Genomic DNA, 23,378 nt, shown 5'->3' on the forward strand with positions numbered 1-23,378 from the left:
TGAAAAAGTTTCATTATTTCTCTCTCCATCTAGTTAGTTCTCACTTTTTTGCCTTGGTATTTTCCTTAGATTATCCTCCCTATACCTTAAATCAGGTAATTAGTTGTGCTTTCCCCCTGAGACTTTGTTTCATTTAAGGCAACACCTGGTGGTGTTCAGGGTTTACTTCCCACTCTGTGCTCAGGGATCACTCTTGGTGAACTCAGGGAATCATAGGAGGTGCCTCCCCACATCCCCCACTTGGTATACTTAATATTTAACTCTACCATTGGAACGTATTTTGGCTTGGAACCTCTTTCATTATTTTTGTCAGGTAGTCAAATGTTCCAGTCATCATTTATTGAATGATTTTCATTCTCCATGGACTTGATTTATAGACCACATTTTTGTTGCAGGGCTGGAGCGATAGCGGTAGGGCGTCTGCCTTGCACGCAGCCAACATGGCCGACCCGAGTTCGATTCCTCCGCCCCTCTCGGAGAGCCCGGCAAGCTACCGAGAGTATTCGATATGCCAGACACAGTAACAACAAAGTCTCCAATGGAGACGTTACTGGGCCCGCTCGAGCAAATCGACGATCAACGGGAGGGCCTTTACTTTTACTTTATTTTGTTTTTAATTCAATCTGTTTCTTGATTTTCTTGGCTTTTGTCAATACCTTTTTTTGTTTGTTCTGTTTTGGGGCCACCCCCAGCAGTGCTCAGGAGCTATTCATGGCTCTGGGCTTGGGGACTGTGAGGTGCTAGGAATAAGGACCAGAGCCCCTGCGTGCAGAGTGCACGCATCAGCCTGTTGAACTGTCACCGAGGCCCAGATAACCTTCGACTGTTTCTCTTGTGATTTTTAGTGTTGGTTATAATTTTTGTAAAATGAATTCAGAGAAAAAGACATATTAGAAATTCTTTTTGAAAAACTATGCATAAAGTTGAGTTTAGTGAGCTTTTACAGTTATATATGCCAGTTATTTGGTATGTGTTGACATATGAACAATGGCTTCTCTTGTCAGAAACAGAAAACCCAAGTTAGAATAAATTTAAAAGAAAGAGTTATTTCTAGTTCAAGACAGATACTCTAATGAGCTTTTTGTCCAGGGCCCCAACAGTCTCTGGTTTCCTTCTTGCGTTTTCTTATTTTAATTTGTTCTGCAGTAGCTTCTTTAGGTACTTCATTTCTCCCTGGCCTGTGGCATGGGTGCTGGGTGCCACTGGACTTTGTGTCAAGTCATAGGAAGCACCTTGTGCCTGCAGTACTCCTACCAAGCCCTGACTCAGTTACTGACACATCAGATCCGCTGCCTGGAAACTAAGGATCAGTCCTACATGTCACACAGCCGAAAGTGTGGGGCTCAGGTGGGAAAGTTCCCCAGAATATTCTAGGTTTTCATCTTCGAAGCAGCAGCAAATCTCTTTCATGTAGTAAAGGTCCCTTACTGTTATTTATATGTTGTGTGTGTGTGTATGTGTATGTGTGTGTGTGGGGGGGGGTTTCCAGCATTTATTTTTTTGTTGTGTTTTTAAATTTTAATGTAGGCAGATTGGAAGTATTGCTTATTATGTATGTCATTCAAAGACAGGATATACTCTAGTACTGTTCTTAAAAAGGTTAGCACTGTAGCACTGTCCTCCCGTTGTTCATCGATTTCCTCAAGCGGGCCCAGTAACATCTTCATTGTGAGACTTGTTGTTACTGTGTTTGGCACATCGAATACACCACGGGTAGCTTGGCAGGCTCTGCCGTGCGGGCGAGATCCTCTCAGTAGCTTGCCGGGCTCTCCGAGAGGGGCGGAGGAATCGAACCTGGCTCGGCCGGGCCGACTGCACGCAAGGCAGATGCCCTACCGCTGTGTTAAACGTTTATCTGTATGTATATTCATATGTAATGTATACATGCACACACTGGCACTCATTTTATCTGAAACAGAAATACATTCCTCTGTTTGTTTTCTTAGCTACCCCCTTTCCTCCTTTCTTTAACCTTTCTGAAGAAAGACCTGAGCCATAAATTCTGAAAGATAGAGCACAGTAAAAAGAAACAGGCTGAATTTATACCATCATTTTCCTCCTTATCATAAAGGGGTGCTTGTCTGAGGATTGATGTGGCCAGCAGTGATGTGTATTGAGGGGGCAGAACCGGCCCCTTTGTTTAGAATCAGACATGTCTTGATTGATTTCCAGCCTGCCCCCTGCTGGGTCATGTGATCTGAACTGAATTACTTTGTTACTCAGCTCCTCATTTTCCTCATTTGTTAAAATAAGGATAACAAAGCCTGCCTTTGTTATTTGAGGACCAGATATAGGACTATAGCTGAAGCACTCAGAAAAGTACCTGAATTATGGTAACCATTCAACAAAAGTTCCAACCGATACTGTTTTCATTTTCATTATCATCATTGGATTGTGCTGCGGTGCTCCTAAGATCTAAAGTGGATTCTGATTTTGTGGTTGAAATACACATATTAAAATAGGATTTCTGGTCCATTATCAGCATTATCATTTGAGATCTTATTTGAAGTACACGATCACAGGCTCCACCCCAGAATCACAAAATCAGAATCTATATTTTAAGATCTTCAAGTAGTTTGTTTGCACTCTGAGCTTCTAAAACTGAGGATTGCAACCCAGTGTTGAGTTGCATAACTAAATGTGAGGTCCATTTTAAAACAAATTTCTTCATGATTTATTATCAGCAGATGTTTGATTTTAGATCTTTGTTTTTAGAGCTTGTTTTTAGATTTTGTTATCAATAAGATCTTACTTTCAGTGCATGAGGAGTAGAAGAGGGACAGTGTTTGATTAAATATAGTCATTCTCAAAAAAAATGTACCTTACAAATTTTTGATAACAATGGGGAAAAAAATTAGTTCACAATTACAGTGTATTTAGTGGAGTAGTAAATTGTGCTACATTTGTCAATAGAATGTATGCATCACCCAGATCTGCACTTATTAGTGTAGATAAATCTTGGAAACATGTTGCATGGCAATACTTAGAGTAACACACATTTTTTTAAACCATAGAGCTATTATGTATTCTATGTCTATGTTAGACATGGCAGTTGAATGCATGTCATTAATTCTGAAACATGGGCTTGAAGGAGACACAACAGAAAGTGATGGTGGCTGCCTTGAGGGAGGAAACAGGATGGAATCTGGGTACAGGATTCCTGGAAAGCGTCTGTGACATTTTAAAAATGAATAGCAGTATCCAAGATTGAACCCAGGGCCTCACAGATGAGAGGCATGTGCAGCAGCCACATCCTTTCTGGCCCAACACTTGAAAAAACTGTGTGACCAATATGACAATAATAGAAACATTCATTGAAACCTGAGTGGCAGGAACATTTGTATCATACAAGAGACAACTTAAGCACAGTTACTGGGAATCTGAACACGTGGTTGGAATCAGATTCCAGCTTTGCCAGCCACTTGGAGATTCTTACCAATTGTCCAGCACCCTCTGGCTTAGTTTCCTCATCTGTAAGACAAAAATAATGGTTTTTCTATGCTATGAGACTGAAGTATGGATTTAATTCATGTGAAGCTCTCTGGTTCATGATAAACATACATTAGTACTTTGTGTACTTTACTCTATTTTAAAATCTGGTTACCTTTAAATGGAGATCATGAAATAGAATGTGAAATATTTATGAAAGGGAATCACAGCTTTATAATTATGATTACTGAAGTTAACTGCAAGGAAGCCAACTTTTAACTGATATATTGTCCTCCATTTTACTTGTTTATTGACAAAGGATTTAAGATCTAGATTTTTTTTTTCTTTTTGGGTCACACCCAGCAATGCTCAGGGGTTACTCCTGGTTCTGCACTCAGGAATTACTCCTGGTGGTGCTCGGGGGACCATATGGGATGCTGGGAATCGAATCCAGGTCTGCTGTGTGCAAGGCAAACGCCCTACCCATTGTGCTACCGCTCCAGCCCCAAGATCTACAAGTTTAGTAACAGAATTCAAACATGACTTTCGACAATATCTTATCCTCCATGATTGTGATTGAATTCTGTCATGAGAAATAATTTTGGTGCTTCGCTAGTAAATTGATAAAGCAAAGCCAAAAATTTTAAACTAAACTGTCACTGTCACTGTCCTCCCATTGTCCATCGATTTGCTCGAGCGGGCCCAGTAACGTCCCCATTACTTTAAAGTTTTTTAATAGGTTGTGATTAGTATTCAATATTATATCTCTTTTAGAAGCACAGCTGCACACCTCTCAGTGCATATAAGCCTTGGTATGTCCACCACCAAAGTTTTGGCACTGTGCTGGTGGTCAGCTTGACCCCTTACCCTTCCCTCTCAACCCACACTCCTACCCTTCCCTTTTGACCCCCTGCCCTTACCTCTCCACCCCCATTGGGCAGCCGTGATTTTTCAGTCAGTAATTATTTTTGTTATGATTTACTCACTAATTTGTTTTGGTTGTTTATTTTCACATATGAGAGAAACTATTTGATAATTGTCTTTCACTGCAGGTGACATCTGTCTCCCCCACTGCCACCAAGAGACACAGTTTCAGCTTTTATAGCTGTATGTGTATTGGCCCTCTGAACCATCTCCTTGGCCCCGTGTTTTCATATTCTTCAGATAAGTACCTAAGAGTGGTATTGCTGGGTCTCATAATACTCCTATTGGGGAGAGAGGCGGGGTGTGGTTTGTTCGTTTTGTTTGGGCACACCCTGTTAGATGCTTGGGAATCGCTCCAGCAGTGCTGGGGAACCATGTTTTTTAGGGTACCTCCATGGCATTTTCTTTAGAGGATTCAGCACCTCACACCCCACCGCATATGTTTGTCAGAGTTAATTCCCCACAACATCAATAACACTCTTCTCTCCTCCTTCCCTTCCCCATTTCCATTGCGGTTTGGGGCCACATCCTGCTGTGTATTCAAGGGTCACTTCTGGCATTGCTCAGGGTGACCCTTGAGTGCACCTTGAACTGGGTCTGTCACATGTAAGGCGAATTCCTTAACCCCTTCACTCTCTGTATGGTTCTCAGCTCTTTCTTTTATGCACCATTCTCTCAGAGAGAGGTGCTGCCTCCTTGTGGTTTTGACTTGTATTTCCCTAATAAGTGAAGTGGAGTATTTTTTTTTCCAGGTGTAAGTTCACTCTGCATATGTGTGCTTTTTCCAAAGCATCTGTTCAGATCTTCTGTTTATTTTTTTAATCATGTTGGGTTTGTTTTGTTCTTCAGTTACATGAGCTTTTTATATATGTTGGCTACTACTCAAATGCCTTTTCAGTATTTTGGGCTTTATGTGTTATGTGTTTGTATTTATGGATTTTTTTTCCCTCTGTTATACAAAATCTTTTTTAGGGGTCTGGGATGTAGTATAGAAGAAGTACAGAGAAGGAGAAAAACCAACAACTGCAGTTCACTGTATCAAAAGATTCAGATAAAATGCATAATGTACCTGAGTATGGTTGACCCAGCCTTATGGGGCACAGGAAGAGTATTTCAGATTAATGTTAGAATATGAGCATATGCAGATTATTTAATGAAACAAAGATCTCACTGTTCCCCATCTACAGATTTCAAAGGGTCCCAGCAGAGCTTCTGCTCAAAAGGTGGGCCAGAGTCACCTGTGAAAGGCTGTGCATATGATATCACAAATGACCTACACGTAGGCAGAAGGACACTGTTTATTATCTTGTAACATCGCGCTGAGGTCCTTGGGGAAATAGAACTGAGACCCAAGTGCTATGCTATAGAGCCTTATAGTAACTCAGAGAGGAGAGGGCAATAAGTTCTCAGATGAGGCAACAATAAAGACATCGAGGAGGAGAAAGTAGAGGCAAATGCTTTAGGAGTTAGGATGTACAAACTTAGAGAACCTCCCGAGTGACTCTTGCCCACCCCCATAATTCATGCCCAAGGGGACTGCTCTGTAAACACCAAAAAAACTTTAGGGTACAGAATATCTGCAGTGAAGTTACAATCCTCTGTGTGCAGGATAAAACAGTGTTAAGAATTCTGAAGCATGCCATGACCATTCATTCAACAACTATCTGTTGGAAGACTTAGTTGGCGAGTGCTGGCTAGGAGCTGTGAATACAGAAAAATAGGAAAAATTCAGGGCAAAATTGGTATAGTTCCTGTCTCAAAGTGCATATTCTGAGATACCCCAAATCTTGTGTTCTCATAATAGCCCCAATATTTTTAAATCTAATTTTATTTAAACCCTGATTTACAGAGCTGTCGGTAATACAGTTGTTTCAGGCATCCAGTGTTCCAACACCAATCCTACCACCAGTGTAATCTTCTTTCCGCCATTGTCCCAGCTTCCCACCTTCTCCCTTAGCAGGCACAGAATAATTTACTAAGTTTGTATTGCTTTTTACGATGTGACAAATGGAACTACCAAAAAACATTTCAGAAAAAAGTGAAATTGTTATATTTCACTATGGGTCATTAAAGTCATTGAGGGAATACTGAAATATTTATTGCTATTTGAGCCTTCTTTGTTACTGTTTTCAGTTATTGAGCTTGGTGGGCTTCTATACTACTTTCCCACCTAATTTGCTGTGCTCCAGCTGGGTTGTCCGTATTGTGGAATTTGAAGGTGTCATGTGGCCACACATGTGACCGTGTGCTCGAGGAGCTATGGAACTGGGATGATTATTTGGCTTGGCATGTCTTTAGATTAGTCGTGAAGCTGACTACTTACACTCTGAGAAAGCTCCAGGGTCAGCCTCAATATTAAAATAGTTATATTTTGGTTTTTGTGTCGCTCCCAGTGGTACTGACTCCTAGCTCTGTGCTAAGGTATCACTTCTGGCAGAGCTTGGGGGACCATATGGAGTGCTGGGGGTCAACCCTGAGTCAGCTGCACACAAGGCAAGCACCCTTTCCACTGTACTGTTGCTCCAGCTCCTCAGTATTTTTTAGCTATTAAAATATTTACTGAAACAACTTGGTGTACAACTGTGGATGGTTTTGTAAGACTAAATTGGTTGCCTTTAGATAACGCGTTTATTAACACTATTTCTAGAATGATGTATGGCTAAAGTGGTTAAATGAATAATTAATTCACTATGATAAATGAAAGCCAAGTCTTTCCTAGCTGGAAATTAAAAGTGCAGAGGCTACAGGCAACGCATTCCACATCATAATTGTTTGAAACTCTTTCTAAGCTAAAAATAGCATGAGCCTAACTATATTAGAATTCTTAGATTGCTTATCTTTGCAGTCAATTAGTGGTCTGTCTTTAAGAATTAGAAGTAGTATAATTCATTGGCTTTCTGAAAGGCAAAAGTAGAACGTCAAGTTTTTTTGTTGTACAGGCACATCATTTTTAGACATTATCAGTTTTTTCTCTATCGCTTACACATCCAATATTAGTGTTGTTTATCTTCATATTTCACAAGAAAATCTTCCAAATGGTTTTTTATATCTTCAAAATAAAGGTGTATTCCAGTTATGCCAATAACGTTTCTATTTAGAATATTTAAAGTTAATTTATATATGATTGAGACTCTATATATGTAAAATGTACACCAATGTAAAATAGCAAATAGCTATACACCTTGGAGGTTTGTTTGTTCTGTTTGTTTGTTTCCAGTAAATTTAGATCTGATGAAACCATGAAGCTAAGAACTGATTTAGAATTGAAGCCAGTGACCTGAATTTCTTTTTTTTTTAACTTTTGTTTTTTAACTGAATCAAGGAGATACGCAGTTACAAGCCTGTCTCAGTATGCATTCCTTACAGTCCAAGAAAATGGAATAAAGTACAACTCCAGGACTGACAAGCCCGTGTCAGAGCGCTGGATGAGTAGTGGCAAGCAGTGCCCTGTGAATTCAGATGTCCCCTTTGTTTCTGGTTTCCGAGTAGCGACCTCCACTTCCATCCCTAATTGAGCAGCCAGGCTGTTCTGGGTCTCAGTAGGGATGTGCAGAGAGAACAGCTGATCCTCTGCATTTAGACCCAACGTAGAAATTTCACTTCTCTTTCAGTCTCAGTCTCATTTATGTAACTAATGACTTGTGGTTCCAAGAGTGTATTAAACCCTGAAGAAGTATTTATGTAAAACATGCCAAAAATGATACATGATTATAAGCCTTATTATAGATAAGAAGAGTGATTAGATTGCAGTCAAGTAAAACTGATTCCATAGTTGATGTGCCTTAGTAGGTTTCATTACAGTTGATTCTTCAGTACTGCCTGAAAAGTGTTTGATTTCTCTCTCAGACAAAAATAATAATGTTTATTGCCTTTTTCGGTTTTCTGTTTGTCAACATAATACATGTACAAAACATGGCAAAAAATAATATTGCGGAAAAATAACATTTACCTCAGCTCATACCACCTGATTAATCCAGCTCTTAAGGAAATGTCTCAGCCTTTCTATTTTCAGCTCTTCCAAAATTCTAATTAAATTACTCGAACATCTATTTGTGATTTATCAGCATTAGAATATCTACAGACTTCTTATTCTGAACAAAAAAAATGACTCATTTCCATTACTCTTCAAATATTTTATTTATTTGTTATTTTGGCTTGGGAGCCACTCTCTATGGTGCTCAGAACTATTCCTAGTTCTTTATTCAGGAGTGACCACTGGAGGTACTGGAGTTGGCCATGTGCAAAGCAAATGCCTTGCTTACCTCTCTATTACTTCTCTCCTGCCCTTCATCTGTTGCTTTGTTTTGCTCTGTTTTGTTTTTGTGCCATACCCGATGATGTTCAAGGGGCTACTTTTGCTCTGCACTCAGGAACTACTCCTGGCATTGCTCATATGGGATGCTGGGGATCATATCCAGATGGACTGTGTGTAAGGCAAATTTCCTATCTGCTCTGGACCTCTCCTCTCTCGCCCAATATTTTTATGCTATTATAGCATTGTAGCACTATCCTCCCGTTGTTCATCAATTTGCTCAAGCAGGCACCAGTAACGTCTCTGTTGTGAGACTTGGTGTTACTGTTGTTTTTGGCATATCGAATACGCCACGGGGAGCTTGCCAGGCTCTGCCTCGTGGGTAGGATACTCAGTAGCTTGCCAGGCTCTCCGAGAGGGATGGAATATACTGGTTATTAATGAAGTAAATAAAAATAATGAAGGAGAGAATAAGAATGCGCAAAAGTCAAGACATTCGTGTTTCTGTCCCTCTTCCACTGGTGTCTTGTACCCTTATCTTGTTCTTCAATATTTTCATTCTCTTCTGTGGCCTTCATTAAGTTATTTCAGCTTTATCCTTAGGTTGGCACTAAGCATTCAAAACCAGTAGCACCAGTTACATTATTTAAGAAATAAAATTTTGTTCATAGCTATTTGTGTTCTAAATAAATATTATTTGACATCCTGAGGATTTCACGAATTCTGGGGCACTAAAAAGTCACTGTTTGTGAAGATTATTTCACAAATAATTTATCCATGTGAAGGATTTTTTTAAAGTCTTGGTACAGAGATAATGTTAGTAAATTTTCCTTAATTTTAATACTCTATTTCATTGCATTGAAATGTCATTGAGTGTAAAATGTACCATTACTTTATATTTCACATGAAAAGAAGAAGCAGGCTACCAATTTGACAAATATTCCTAGGATTTATAAGGTTAATTTTAGAAGTGATGAAAATGTGAAGTATATCTTAAATGAAATAAGGTACTATTCTGTAGTTTCTGTTTGGTGGTGATGTGTGTGTGTGTGTGTGTTTTCTAAAAATTGTGTTTGTATTGTTCCTTTGTAGTTGCAGAACTACTATACCTATTCTTCTACCACTATTTCAAAATCATTAGTCCAGTCTCTTCCCCCTCTGTACCCTCATCACAACTTCTCAGTTGTGTCAGTCATGTCTCGGGATTTGTTTTCATCTACCGCGAGAACACAAAAACATTAATCCTAAGAGACACAGTACACCTATGTTCATTGCAACACTATTTACAAAAGCCAAAATCTGGCAAGACAGCACCCCACAAGAGTGGGCAGAGACATTGTGGTGTATCTACAAAGTGGAATACTACTCAACTATGTGAAAAGATGAAATTTTACAGTTTGTTAAAACTCCAAATGATTTGGAGAGTACAATGCTAAGTGAAGTGAGTCAGAAAGTAAAAGATAAACACTAGATGGCCTCACTGTTTTTCGGGGTATACAGAAACAAAGAATGGGGCTGTAGCAACAGTATGGCAGATAGGGCATTTGCCTTGCCAACCTGGGTTTGATCCCTGGTATCCCATAGAGCACCACCATGAATAAATCCTGTGTGCAGAGCCAGGAGTAACCGCTGAGCATCACCAGGTGTGATCTAAAAATCCAAAAAGAAAGAAAAACAAAGAATGGTAGCATTTTGTGACAGAAGAGCAATTTGCCCTTAAATTGTCTGTGTGCTTCCTCCAAAATCCCAGTTTGAGGACCTCCATTTTCCTGCTGCAATTTGGACTATTTGGTTTACTACAAATAGGAGGCAACCCCCCAATATTAAAGTTTCCCTTGAATTGTACCCACTTCTCCCTAGGATTATTTTGAGGGGTGGTGGGGGGGCACTTCCAGCAATGCTTGGGATTATGCAGTGCTAGTCTCATGTTTCTATATGTGTACTCCAACTCTATGAGCTGTCTTTCTGCCTCGGTTCCCTAGGTTTTATGTTCCCCTTTCTTGTTCTCCCATTTTTCTGGGACCCATCAAGTAATTTTCCAAGAGTGGATGGGTGAGAAATAGCTGAAATCTTTAAAATGCTGAATATTCTTGTTCTCTAATAGGAATTTTCAAAAGTTTTTCTTTAGTACTTGTTCCTTTTGCAAGGATGCTAGAGTAATCTCTCCAGTCTCTACTTTCTGTTCTTGAATTACCTTCTCCATTTTTTTCCGTTCCTGTCTCTTCATCCTTCACTTTAATGCTTCTTTAATGCTTTTCTTCCATGGCCTCGTCTTCACATCTGAGAACACAGAGCAGCCAGCTGTTCCGTAGTCAGCTTCCCCGGGGCCTTTTCTCGAGTAAAAAGTAGGTGGGATGTATGATTGGCAGATTCCCATTAGAGTGGGTGGCGAGCTAGCTGCTAGTCAGCCGGCCCCCAAAGACAAGTGTCAGGCTGTGTGTGTGTGGGGGGGGGGGGGTGGGGGGCATAGGGAGCCCCTGACTGACACAAAACTACCAAAGGTTTTGTTAATCCTCTGGGTTCAGCTCTGCTTCCCACTGCCTCGCCTTCTTGGCACGTGTCCCTCAGCTCACAGCCCTCTGTGGTTTCAGCAGAATGACACATTGACTGCCACCTGGGCTGCTGACGGACTGTGTCATCAGCCCTTACTACTGCTCATGTGATTCCTGTCGGCTTCACGTGGGTGCTTGGTAATTGTTTTTCTCACTGCTCTCGTTTTCTCTTTCCCTTTGACTTTTTTTTTTTTTTTGGCAGCGGGATAGTTTTGGGTCACACATAGTTATACTCAAGGACTCCTGTCTCTGTACCTAGCTGTCACTCCTGGCAGTATTCAGAGATCATGTATGGTGCCAAGAATTGAACCGTCAGTTCAAAAGGGTCAGTCGCTTAACCCTTGTACTACCTCTCTGGTCCCTTTATCTTTGGCTTTTAGCATTTTGTGATGGTTAGGGGAATAATCTTTCAGTTGCTCTTCCTTGGTGTCCTCTGAGCTTCTTGTGCCTGGATGGTCATATTTCTTCCAAAGTCTTCAGAAATTCTCAACTATTCTCCCCCCTATTTATTGATTGATTGATCGGTTGAGTCACTATTAAGATAGACTGTCACAAAGTTGTTCATGATTGGGTTTCAGTCATATAATATTCCAACACCCATCCCTCCGCCAGTTTACATTCTCCACCACCAATGTCCCCAGTTTCCGTCCTACCAGGTACCATGCCCCCGGCCTGCCTCTATGAAAAGCACCTTTCTTTCTTCTCTCTCTCTCTCTCTCTCTCTCTCCCCCCCCCATCTTCCTTCCCTCCCTCTTTCCCCCTCTCCCCCTCCCTTTACCCATTTGTGAATTATGGTTTGCAATACAGATATTAAGAAGTTATTGCATTTGTTGAGGGGTTCAGAGTTTTATCAGGAAGGCACAGCTGGAGTAGCTTTAAAAAAAACTGGGTGGCAGCTTTGGGGTGTGGCTGTGACTGCCAGGGCCTCCAGAGGTACGGGAGTTGAGTAGAGATAGTCCATCCCAACTCTGAGAAAGCTGGCGATTTCAGTCACAAAACCCATATACCCAGTTTTCAGCAGATGAATATCTCAGTGAGGTCTGTACCCAGATAGTGGAGTCTGGCCAGGGGCATGGCAGCGATTTTTGATTGTGGACGCAAGTGGCTCCTGGGGTCTCTGTCGGGGCAGGCATGAGGCAGACCTGCCACCCTCGATCTACCCCCATCTGTTCAGCCTTGTGCGGATCTGAGATTAACTGTGGCTTTTAACCTCTTTGGAGATTTATTTATGAGTCTCTGAAGCAAGACCAATAATTGAGCTTTTTTAGCTGAGTGGAGGTAGTTTGTGGGTGTGACTTGCACATACCTATCACTTGATTACTTGACATCCCGTTACATTGATTTGCTCGAACGGGCGCCAGTAACGTCTTCATTCGTCCCTGTCACGTGCTAGTGTAGCCCAATGGCGTCTGCTTATTATAGGAACATGAAAAGCCTCAAACCGATCATTCAGGGTCTTGACGAAGAAGTCTGACCATCTTGTAGGTGGGCGGCCACGCGGTCTTTTGATGTCCCGTGGAATCCAGTCGGTAACGGCTCCAGTCCAGTGGTCATCTCCAAATCTCATTACATGTCCAGCCCATCTGATTTTCGATGCCTTGGCAAATGAGACAGCGTTCCTGATTCTTGACCATCGACGGAGGTAGGAACTCCAGATTCTTTCTCTCATTTGAGTGAAGCGTGATACTCCAAGCATAGCTCTTTCAATTCCTCTTTGGGAGACCCGAATAGTGTTCTCATCCTGTTTTCGTAGGGCCCAGGTCTCTGAGTCGTATGTTAATGCAGGAAGAACAGTGGAATCAAAGAGATGTGCCTGGAGCCAGAGGTTCTTCATCTACTTAGCTATTTCTTTGAAGTTCTTGAAGGCGTTCTAAGCCGCTCTCTTCTTCCTGTGTAACTCAGGTGCCAGGTCATTCGTCATTTTGACTTCTCGACCTACGTACACATAACTGTTGAATTCGGAGATGTTCGTTCCATTGAGAGCGAATGGAACATCAGGAACGAGACTGTATCTCATAAACATTGTCTTTATGAGATTCAGCTGTAGTCCGATCTTTCCACACGGTCGAAGTCGGCCAGCATTTGTGCCGCTTGGCTAATGTTTGGTGTTATTAGAACAATGTCATCAGCGAAGCAGAGGTGGTGTAGTTGCCGACCATCTATCTTCTCTCCCATTCCTTCCCATTCCAGTCATTGCAATACGTTCTCGAGGGTGGCACTGAAGAGTTTCGGTGAAATGGTATCACCCTGCCAAACCCCTCTCTTGACATGGATGATCACTTCTTTGTAGAATGGTGAGATCCTGGTAGCACATACCTATACTTTGGCATTTTAATTTCTTGGGAAACTTGGGCCTGAGTTGTTGGAGGCTGGCCAGAGACACAGTGTTGATTTGGGGATATCAGGACGTCTGAAGGCACCATCAGGCTGCTGATGCACTTGCCCAGCGGGTCCAGGTTGACCTGCCGGTGGCACCTTGCTCCCTGGACCTCAGTGGCGACAGCAGCAGTGGCCCAGGCAGGGACCAGAACTGAGGCCAGGGCTGCCCACTGTTCACACTCTGGGCAAGCTGTAGCTTCCAGTCCAGCAGGGCCTGACTGGGGGGCACATGCCCGCCTCCTGGGTCTCCAGACAGTTAGCACTTAGGGAGTTTTTCCTCCATAATATGCTGCGGGCAACGCAGACTGGTCCAGGGAAGAAATGGCAGCAGGGCTGCCCCTCCAGCGGCTGAGTCACAGGAGCAGTGGCGGTTTTTTAGTTTTGGGCCCAGAGTGAACACCCGGCCAACCTCAAGTTTCTGAAGCCGCTCAGCCACCCAAGCTGGCCGCTCTTGGTGGGTCCTTGGGATCTCCCAGCAGTTCCATGGCTCATGCCCTAAGCCATGATGTGGACAGCCACAGAGGTTTTTTTATTTTTTTTATTTTTATTTTTTTGGATCACACCTGGGGTTACTCCTGGCTCATGCACTCAGAAATCACTCCTGGCGGTGCTCAGGGGACCATATGGGATGCTGGGAATCGAACCCGGGTCGGCCGCATGCAAGGCAAATGCCCTACCCGCTGTGCTATCGCTCCAGCCCCCGCCACAGAGGTTTTTATAGCCTTGGGGTGACTTCTGGGCCCGCCAAATCATGGAGAATTTCTGTGCCATCGCACCCGACTGTTCCGAGTTCCAGCAGTCGCACCACTCCACCTGTCCTGGCACCTGCTTCTGCCACCGCTGTCTTGGCTCTCCCGTGTCATTTCTTAGCTATTGAACCTGTCTCTCCCCTTTCCCTTTTTTTCTTGTGGAAGCCCCAACTCACAAATATTCATCGACTTGACAGTATCCCACAATCCACATATGCTTTTCTTCACTTTTTTTTTAAACCTTTCTTTTGTTACTTTCACTTCACTAATATCAAATGATCTGCCAAGGTTGCTGATTCTTTCTTCTGCATGATCAGGTGTGTTGTTGAAGCTCTATATTGAACGTTTCAGTTCTTTCATTATGTTCTTCAGCTCCACGTGGTTCCTTTTATGATTTTTAAATTGTCGCTTATTGTTCATATTTTTTCTCTGGATTTTATTTCATTGCATTTTCTTGCATCTCATTGAATGTTTTAATGATTTTATTAAAAAATACTCTGGGTGTGCCTCTCTTTTTATGTTGTTGTTGATTAGTGTGACTTTATTAGTTTCCTTTGGTGATATTACATTTTACTCTTTGTGATCTGTGTGGTGTTGTGTTGGTTTGTGTGTACTGTCTCTTCTTTTCCTTCCAGTCTGGTTTCAGCAGTCAAGACTTCCTGTCTCCTGGTTGGTGGGATCAGCTCCTCTTGAAGTCAGCTAGACTAGAGGCAGTTAGGTTGTCTCTGGATCTGCGGAGAGGTCAGAATGCTGGGCATCTTGCCGCAGCTCCGGCTGATAAGATCTCGTGTGGTCCACAGCCTCCTTGTGGGGCTGGGTGGTACTTGGACACAGGTCTTCTTCAGGATCCTCACTTATCAGGTGCCAGATAGGGGCCCTACTAGCCAGGCGAGCAGTTAGTAGTGACACTTGCTGGTTCCTGGGACGGTCTCCTGTCTGGTTACTCTGTGGGCCCACGGATGCATAGGGCTGATGCTGGGATATGACTGAGGATGGCTATAACATACCGCAGAGTTGTTCTAGAATCTGTAGCCAAGACTGAGGTCTGCAGATGTGCCTCTGGTGGCATCGGTAGCTGTGTCTCTTGTGAGGTTCCTGGATGCCTTCTGTCCCTGGCTCAAGGAGCTGAAGCTGACCTTAGGGCTATCTCCAGGAAATGGAAGTGTCTCTGCTAGTTCCCTGGACCAGCGGTGATACTAATGACTATAGCAGAGGGGCTAGAACTAAATACAGAATCTTGCCAGGGGCTGAGGATGCTACAGCTGAGTTTAGCTCCCTTTCTAAATCTCTTTGCTGCTGGGAATGTTTCCCTTTGGGACCCTGGACCTGTAGGGTACTGGGTTTGTCCTCGGATTTCTGCTGATAGACTGTTACCAGACACGCACTGCATACATGACCCTTTAGAGATTGGTAAGGTTTTCCAAGGACTCCCAGATTACAAGCCAAAGGTGCTGGAGATGTTTCACTGGTCATTTCAGTGTTCACAAGCTTGGGCCAACTACATGTTTATGACCTGATGCACGTTGCATGGTGCTAGTGACAGAAACCTCAACAAACCAAACTGAAAAGGGCTGTGGTCATGAGGATATGTGCAGATCTGTGTACAGGTGAGAGAGGTCAGTATGTCAGCTGCCTGGGTTGGGATTGCCTTTGGTTTTGGACTCAGGCTGGGATTTTACAGTCTCCATCCTGATCTCCAAATTCTCACAAAGATACTTTTGCCAGTGGATGATACCAAGTTGTTGGTGAGTAGGATAAGAATGAAATATGTCTTATTGAGTAATCTTGCTAATGAGGACCTAGGGGAAAAATATATTTTAATAGCTTAAGAATTACCCAGTTTTCACCTTAATTCTTTTTTAAAGAATAATAGATTCATCCTTTTTCTGAGAATATTGTTTTTGTGATTTTTTTTTTAATGTAGGAGTACTGCTATTTATTCAGCCACTGATTAGCTGAATGAATTGGGCATGAACTCCACCTTACTTTTTTTTTTTATAGTTTTATTTATTTATTTATTTATTTTTCGTCTTATAATTATTTATTGAATCACTGTGGGAAAAGTTACTAAGCTTTCAGGTTTAAGTCTCGGTCATGCAATGATCAAACACCTCTCCCTTCACCAGGACTCATTTTAAAAAATATGGAACGCTTCATGAATTTGCGTGTCATCCTTGCGCAGGGGCCATGCTAATCTCTGTATCGTTCCAATTTTAGTATATGTGCTGCCGAAGCGAGCACAGTTTTTGTGATTTTTGACTTTAAAATTTGGTCTGATAAATATAAGTATATCACTGTCACTGTCCTCCCGTTGTTCATCGATTTGCTCAAGTGGGCACCAGTAACATCTCACAACAAATTGTGAGACTTGTTACTGTTTTTGGCATATTGAATAAGTCACGGGCAGCTTGTCAGACTTTGCTGTGTGGGCGAGATACTCTCGGTAGCTTGCCGGGCTCGCCGAGAAGGGCAGAGGAATCGAACCTGGGTCAGCTGCGTGCAAGGCAAACACCCTTCCCGCCGTGCTATCGTTCCAACCCAATAAGTATATATTTCTTTAAAAATAGCACATATAAGTGCATTTACGTAAATTTTTTTGTCTATAGAGTACATTAAGAATTGTTACAAGTTACTAGCTTTTTAACACTTTTGTACTTTTACCAGCATCCCTTATGGTCCCCTGAGCACCTCCAGGAGTGATTCTTGAGTGCAGAGCCAGGAGTAACCCCTGTGCATTGTCGGGGGTGACCCCCCAAAAAAAAAGTAAGAAAGGAAATGAAGTTGCTAGCCTCCCACGAAACTCTTAGGAAGCTCTGCAAGTACTTTCCCGTGCTCAAGGGCTTCCATCTCTGGTTCTTCTGTCCATGGACTGGTTGACTGTGAGGGTCATCGGAGGCCTCAGTTACAGTGGCTTAATATTCAGCCTCCTGAGGACGCTCTGATCAGGCTTGCAGGAGCTGGCCTGACGTTCTTGTCCATTCCCTGTGTTGCCAGTGACCTTTGGCCGAGCAGAGGCCACAACCTTTTAATTGTCTTCCATTGCATTATGCTCAGAAATCTCTTGGGCCTTTATTTTGTGGGTTGCAATCTTTGGCCTGTCTTCTGTGCTTTAAGAGAATACCTGTGGCTACCCAGTTATTTAATAATGGCGGTAACATTAAAGTGGGTCATTCTAGTACCAGTATCTTAAGTTCTGATGGTCTTTTCAGCAACATAGAAAATAGTGTAGGAGACCCCCCGCCCCCGCCAACCACGCCAAATACTGCCAGAGAGCAACTCCTGGACACTAGGCCTCAAATTCCATTGGGGTGAGTCCCTAAGTGGAAAAGATTGAATATAATTATATAAAATGCATAGATTATGGGTGGTCCTGTAATACATACAGCCGTTTGGAGAATGGTCCTGTAATGCATAGAAATACATATAGCTGTTTGAAGAATGGTCCCATCTCTCCTGCATCATTTAACTGTGATAGCACAGCAGGTAAGGCCTTGCACACAACCGACCTGGGTTCAATTCCACTGCCCCTCTAAGAGAGCCCGGCAAGCTACTGAGAGTATCTTTTTTTTTTTTAATTTTTATTATTTATTTTTCTTTTTGGGTCACATCCGGTGATGCACAGGGGTTCCTCCTGGCTCTGCACTCAGGAATCACTCCTGGCGTTGCTCAGGAGACCATATGGGATGCTGGGAATCGAACCTGGGTCGGCCACGTGCAAGGCAGACACCCTACCCGCCGTGCTATTGCTCCAGCCCCTACTGAGAGTATCTTGCCCACACTGCAAAGCCTGGCAGGCTACCCTTGACATATTTGATACGCCAAAAACAGTAACAACAAGTCTCACAATTTGTTGTGAGATGTTGCCGGTGCCCGCTCGAGCAAATCTATGAACACGGGAGGACAGTGCTACTGTGCAGTACTTTTATAATTACTACTATTACATTATTATTCAGTGTAATGAAAGTAGTCATCTCTCTGTTAAAAAAACGAGCTTTTCCCCTGTTTTGCCTGTACTTATAAGTGGATAATAGAAAGATAATTTGTATAGGAAAATACTTTTTTATTTTATAATGAACTTTTAAAAAATGTTTTTTATTGTCTACTGACCCACTTAGAGAAATTAGCATCCCATATCCATTAGGTTATTACTTCTTGAATAGAATTTAATGAATATTAATTTCTTAACTCAGAAGAGGAGGAGGTAATTTATTTGAATTTTATGCATTTCCATTTTTATGCTTTATCTGTTTTCCTTTGTTTATGTACCATACATCTTTTGTTTCAAGTTGATTAATAATGCCATTGTATTTTTTCCTTTATTATGCATTTTTAGTTTAAAATTTCCCCTTACAGTTTGATCTTTACTAATTAAGATGTGCAGTCCTGTAAATTAAACGTAAATTTAAAAGAGAAAATGTTTTCTCGTCAAAATATCGCTATAAATATTTCTGTTGTGGTGTTTCCTTAAATTCATCAGATATTGCTTAGGATATTATGATTGAATTTGTTCTCCGGCGTTGAAACCATAGAATTTTAGCAGATTCATGAAAACCACTGTTCAAATACTCCGTTCTGACTGACCTGCCAGTGAGCCATTAACAAATGATAATGATTGTTTTACCTCCAGAGCCCTCCTCAGTAGGCAGAATCCTTGGCTCTCTTTGATTACTGTGTACAAAATAGTAAAATAATAGCCAGTAGTTACAGGCTACTTATTAGCTTGTTAATTAAGGTAACTCAGTTCTCAGAACTCCCTGAAGTTAGGACTATAATTAATTCCATTATATAGGTGGGGAAGCTGAAGGAAGGGTGATCTGCAAGGGATCCTGTCGTAAGAGAGTGGGAGAGCCGGGCGCTGGCCTAGGCATTTTCTCCAGGGCCGTGCCTTTTGCCATTGGCATTTCTCTTCCATGCATCCACATCCTGTCTTAGTCCTTGGGAATCCTCTCGCATGACTACTTTCCCTCCGTTTCTTATCCTTTCTCAAACTTTCATTTTTCCTTTTCTAGTCCCAGTCTCCATCCACTTTTATTATCTAATTCCCCCCCCCCCCAGAAAAGCAATGAAGATCAAAGCGTCTTTTCAGTAGAAAAGACAAATATAGAAGTCGCCTAAAATAATGCCTACTTTGTTAAAGTGACAAATATATGTGTTGAATGTTGAAGCAAATACTAAAATTTCTACAAAGGAAAGGGGATGGTTTCATGTCCTGTTTTCTTTCAGTCTTGATTTTCTTAAATCGTTTCAGCATCTCTTTTCTGGCAGATTTCCTATTTAACAAGTATTAATAAATATTTTCTGGGCATCCCTGCAATCATGGTATGTTATTGGGGAAAACTTTGGCTTGTGTAATCTTCTGGTGACGTTTGGGCTCTGTGCTCAGGAGTCACTTCTGGTAGTGCTCAGAAACCCATATAGGATGTGGGAGATCGAACCCTGACCAGCCATGTACAAGGCAACTACCCCTAACCACTGGACTATCTCTCCAGCCCAAGAATTCGTGTTAGGTCTTTAAGAATAGTGGTTAACTGGCTAGACTTGTAATTTTAAGAGCTTACTCAGGCTGCTGTGAATGAGGACTGGGCCAACAGAGGTAATTCCCAGTAGTTAAGAAATGCCTGATTTGCCAGTGGTTAAAAATCCAATGCTATATTCTTAACTAGGTCCTAAATTCTGTCATTTCAGATAATCAAAGGAATACATAGCAACTCCTCCAGGCACTGTTGTGCTAACAGTAATTTTTCTTGAACATAAAGCAGTATTTCTAGAGAGAAATCACAAAAGAAATGTTTACTTAAGAAAGACTGGACTAGACTGTGATGAAAGAGAGTGCTGGGGTGTGTGTGTGTGTGTGTGTGTGTGCTTTTTCTGTTTGTTTGTTGGAGAGCCACCTGTGCTACTTGGGAACTACTCTTTCTTTGTGTTCAGGGATCATAATTAACAGTGCTCAACGGACTGTGCGGTGCTAGAGGTTGAGCCTTGAGCCCTCCCATATATGAAGCATACAGTCAGCCCCTTGGTCTATCTCTCTGGCCTGAGTAATTTTTAATTAGAATTTCAAATTGAAAAGATATATACTAATGGTTATCTCTGTGTGATAGATTTATGGGCAGTTTTTGCTTTCTTTATATTTGTATTTAGGAAGAATTTTTAGTATTGAACATGTTTTTATGACAAAACTAATAAAGCTATTTTTTTCCAGTATGAATACCTTTTAAACCGCCTGTTTTGACCTTGATGTTTCTAAATTAGAAGGTAAAAAATTTTACAGAGCAAGTTTTCAGGATATTTAAAAGCTCACTGATATCAGTTCACTGTGTAATGACTAATTTTTATTTTTGAGAGCAACTTAATATCAGTAAAATTTTTTTTATAAGCCATACGTTGGAAAACTCTGAGATGTTGGAAAATGATGCACAGATTGTATGAGAACAAAAAAATACCTGTTCAACCTTATTCTACACTTTATACTAGTGGAATCATCATGAAGTAAACCAACAAAAGAAAGCATGTTAAAACTGTAGTTTCTTGATGGTAACTGTGGAAAATGTAAGCGTCACATCTGTAATGAATCCATGAATCTTCCATGACTTTCTTAAGTCAAGGAAGGTGAGAATTGAAAAACAAGGTTCTTTTTGGAGACCGTGTATCATGTTTTTTATATCAAAGTCTGATGACAGCAGCTCACTATATATTTTTATATATTATTCTAGCTGCAGATATTTCAGGCATATCAGAAGGGACTCTTGATTCAGTGTCTCTGGTAGTATAATAAAAAAGTGGGGGAGAAATCTTTACAGTCTCTAATAAGCAGTATATCAATGAGGACTGTCAGATTCTGTAGAAAATTCCACAACATGATTTATTACATTAATTACAGTCATGTGGGTTTCATGCTGCTAAGCTTGAAAATGCAGCCACATTCTTGAAGTTGATTTAAGAATATATTTTGGCAAAGTCGAAAATGCTCCTTATTGTGATTAATATAGTACAATATTTATTCTCTTGTTCTACTACTCTTTCGCCTTTGGAATAGTTAATTTCTTTTCTGTGACTCAAAATTAAGTTTGAGGTTTGAGAGACTTCATCTGATTTTTATTCACTCCTGCCGGCGGGTCTTCTTTTGCTTTATTGTGTAGTCTAAGTTGTTGCTGAATGTTGTTCTCTAAGAGAAGCCTTCTTACACAAACATGGCTGTGTAGAGCTATTCCCGGCTAGCAAGGAGGACCTCAGGGTTTGTAGAAGGCTACACCTGAGATGCTGGAAAAATACCATTGAGGAGAATCCTTCATTTATTTTATTTAAAATGAACAGCATTCTTAGAAGAGAGAATTCCATGATCAGACCTTTGTTTAGTACTGTACAGTAAAATAGTTGCCTAATTTCTCTTAACAGGAGGCAAGCTACCAAGATATCTCGCCCGCATGGCAGAGCCTGGCAAGCTCCCCGTGACGTATTCGATATGCCAAACACAGTAGCAACAAGTCTCATGATGGAGATGTTACTGGGCCCGCTCGAGCAAATCGATGAACAACAGGAGGACAGTGACAGGATGGCACATAGAAGGGCTGGAGCGAGGGCACAGTGGTAGGGTGTTTGCCTTGCGCGCAGCCGGCCTAGCCAAGGCTACTGAGAGTATCTTGCCCGCACGGTAAAGCCTGGCAAGCTACCTGTGACGTATTCGATATGCCAAACACAATAACAACAAGTCTCACGATGGAGACATTGCTGGGCCTGCTCGAGCAAATTGATGAACAACGGGAGCACAGTGCTACAGTGCTACAGTACGACACAACAGAATTTTCAAGTCATAGGATCCTAGATCAGCTGGAATGGAGGTTCTCCAAGGTGATGTTTCAGATATAGACAATAGTTCCATTTGTTTATAGCTGTCCATGACACAATATATTCGGTTATGCACAAATACCTGCCATTGGTAGTCTTTATAGATGTAGTTTGGAAGAATTAATAAATAAGTTAATAGAGAATTCAGAAGAAGTTCAGAGACTTTGATTTAGGAGGTTGAACACATTTCTAAACAGAAATATGCTTAGAGTTGACCGAGATGATTTTTTGTTTCCATCACTGAACTAAATGATTTGCTTTCCTACTCTGTTCAGTGATGGGTATAATTATATTCTAATTTATAATTTTTTGAGAGGTGGAGGTTTTGGCCCACACCCAATTCTTTTCAGGGTTTATTCCTGTCTCTGTACCATTGATCACTTCTGGTTGGGCTCAGGGAACCATATGATGATCAAACCTAGTTCTATGACTGGTCCTTGGGACAAGTACTATTACATTGATTATTATACCCCCTCTATTAATTGTCACATGGGGACCATTCCCAGCAGTGTTGTTGCCCAACATGAATCAGAAGTGCTTGGGGTCACTGGAGCTACCGGGGCCACCCCCAGTAGTGCTAATTGGGGGAAGTATGTTGTGTTGGGGTTCGAACTCAGAGCCTCGAATTTGCCCAGTATGTGCTCTGACACTTGCGCCCGGCCCTATTAAACCATTTTATAATAGAAGAAAATGAGGGTTAAGTTTTTTTTTTAAAAAAATACAAAACTTCTCTGTGATTAAGTAACAACAGAGATTTGAACATAGGTGCTCTTACTGTCAAACTGGAACCCGAGAATATGGCTGAGAATGTCACTCAGTGATCGAGCACATGCTTTATGTGTGTGGGTCAATCCCAGACACCTCAAGAAACAAAACATCTGGAGCTTCTGAATCTTTTGCTGCGCTACCTTTGTCAAGAGACCCATAAGGTCTGAGCGGGTTAAATTTGAAAACTATTTGGTACTGGATCCGAGTGATAGTACAGCAGGTATGGCAGTTGCCTTGCCCTCAGCCAACCCAGGCTGGATCCCTTGCATCCCTAATGGTCCCCTGGGCCTGCCTAGAGCAATCTCTGAGTGCTAAGCCGAAAGTAAATCATAAACACTGGCAGATGTGGCCCAAAAGCTAAAAGTTCCCCCAAAAGGCGGGAGGGGTGGGGTGCAGGACATTTGATACAAAGGAAGTCTGAGAACTTTGCTACTAATCTCTGAGAGAAGCCAGCTGCTGAGTAATTCCAGATAGACCCAG

The 23,378-nt window shown here is 41.7% G+C and overlaps 1 protein-coding gene and 1 non-coding gene across 2 annotated transcripts in view; one reads left to right on the forward strand and one right to left on the reverse strand.

Moving 5' to 3' along the window:
* Window positions 1–23,378, forward strand: part of KIAA1958 (KIAA1958 ortholog) — a 183,989-nt gene that overhangs the window by 96,565 nt on the left and 64,046 nt on the right. The window lies entirely within an intron of this gene.
* LOC130026691 (U6 spliceosomal RNA) lies at window positions 16,423–16,526 on the reverse strand. Its single transcript, XR_008792892.1, has one exon. It is a non-coding gene; the product is annotated as a U6 spliceosomal RNA (small nuclear RNA).

This window comes from Sorex fumeus, unplaced genomic scaffold (assembly GCF_029834395.1).
Source record: "Sorex fumeus unplaced genomic scaffold, SorFum_2.1 ptg000034l, whole genome shotgun sequence".
In the NCBI taxonomy this organism is placed as follows: domain Eukaryota; kingdom Metazoa; phylum Chordata; class Mammalia; order Eulipotyphla; family Soricidae; genus Sorex; species Sorex fumeus.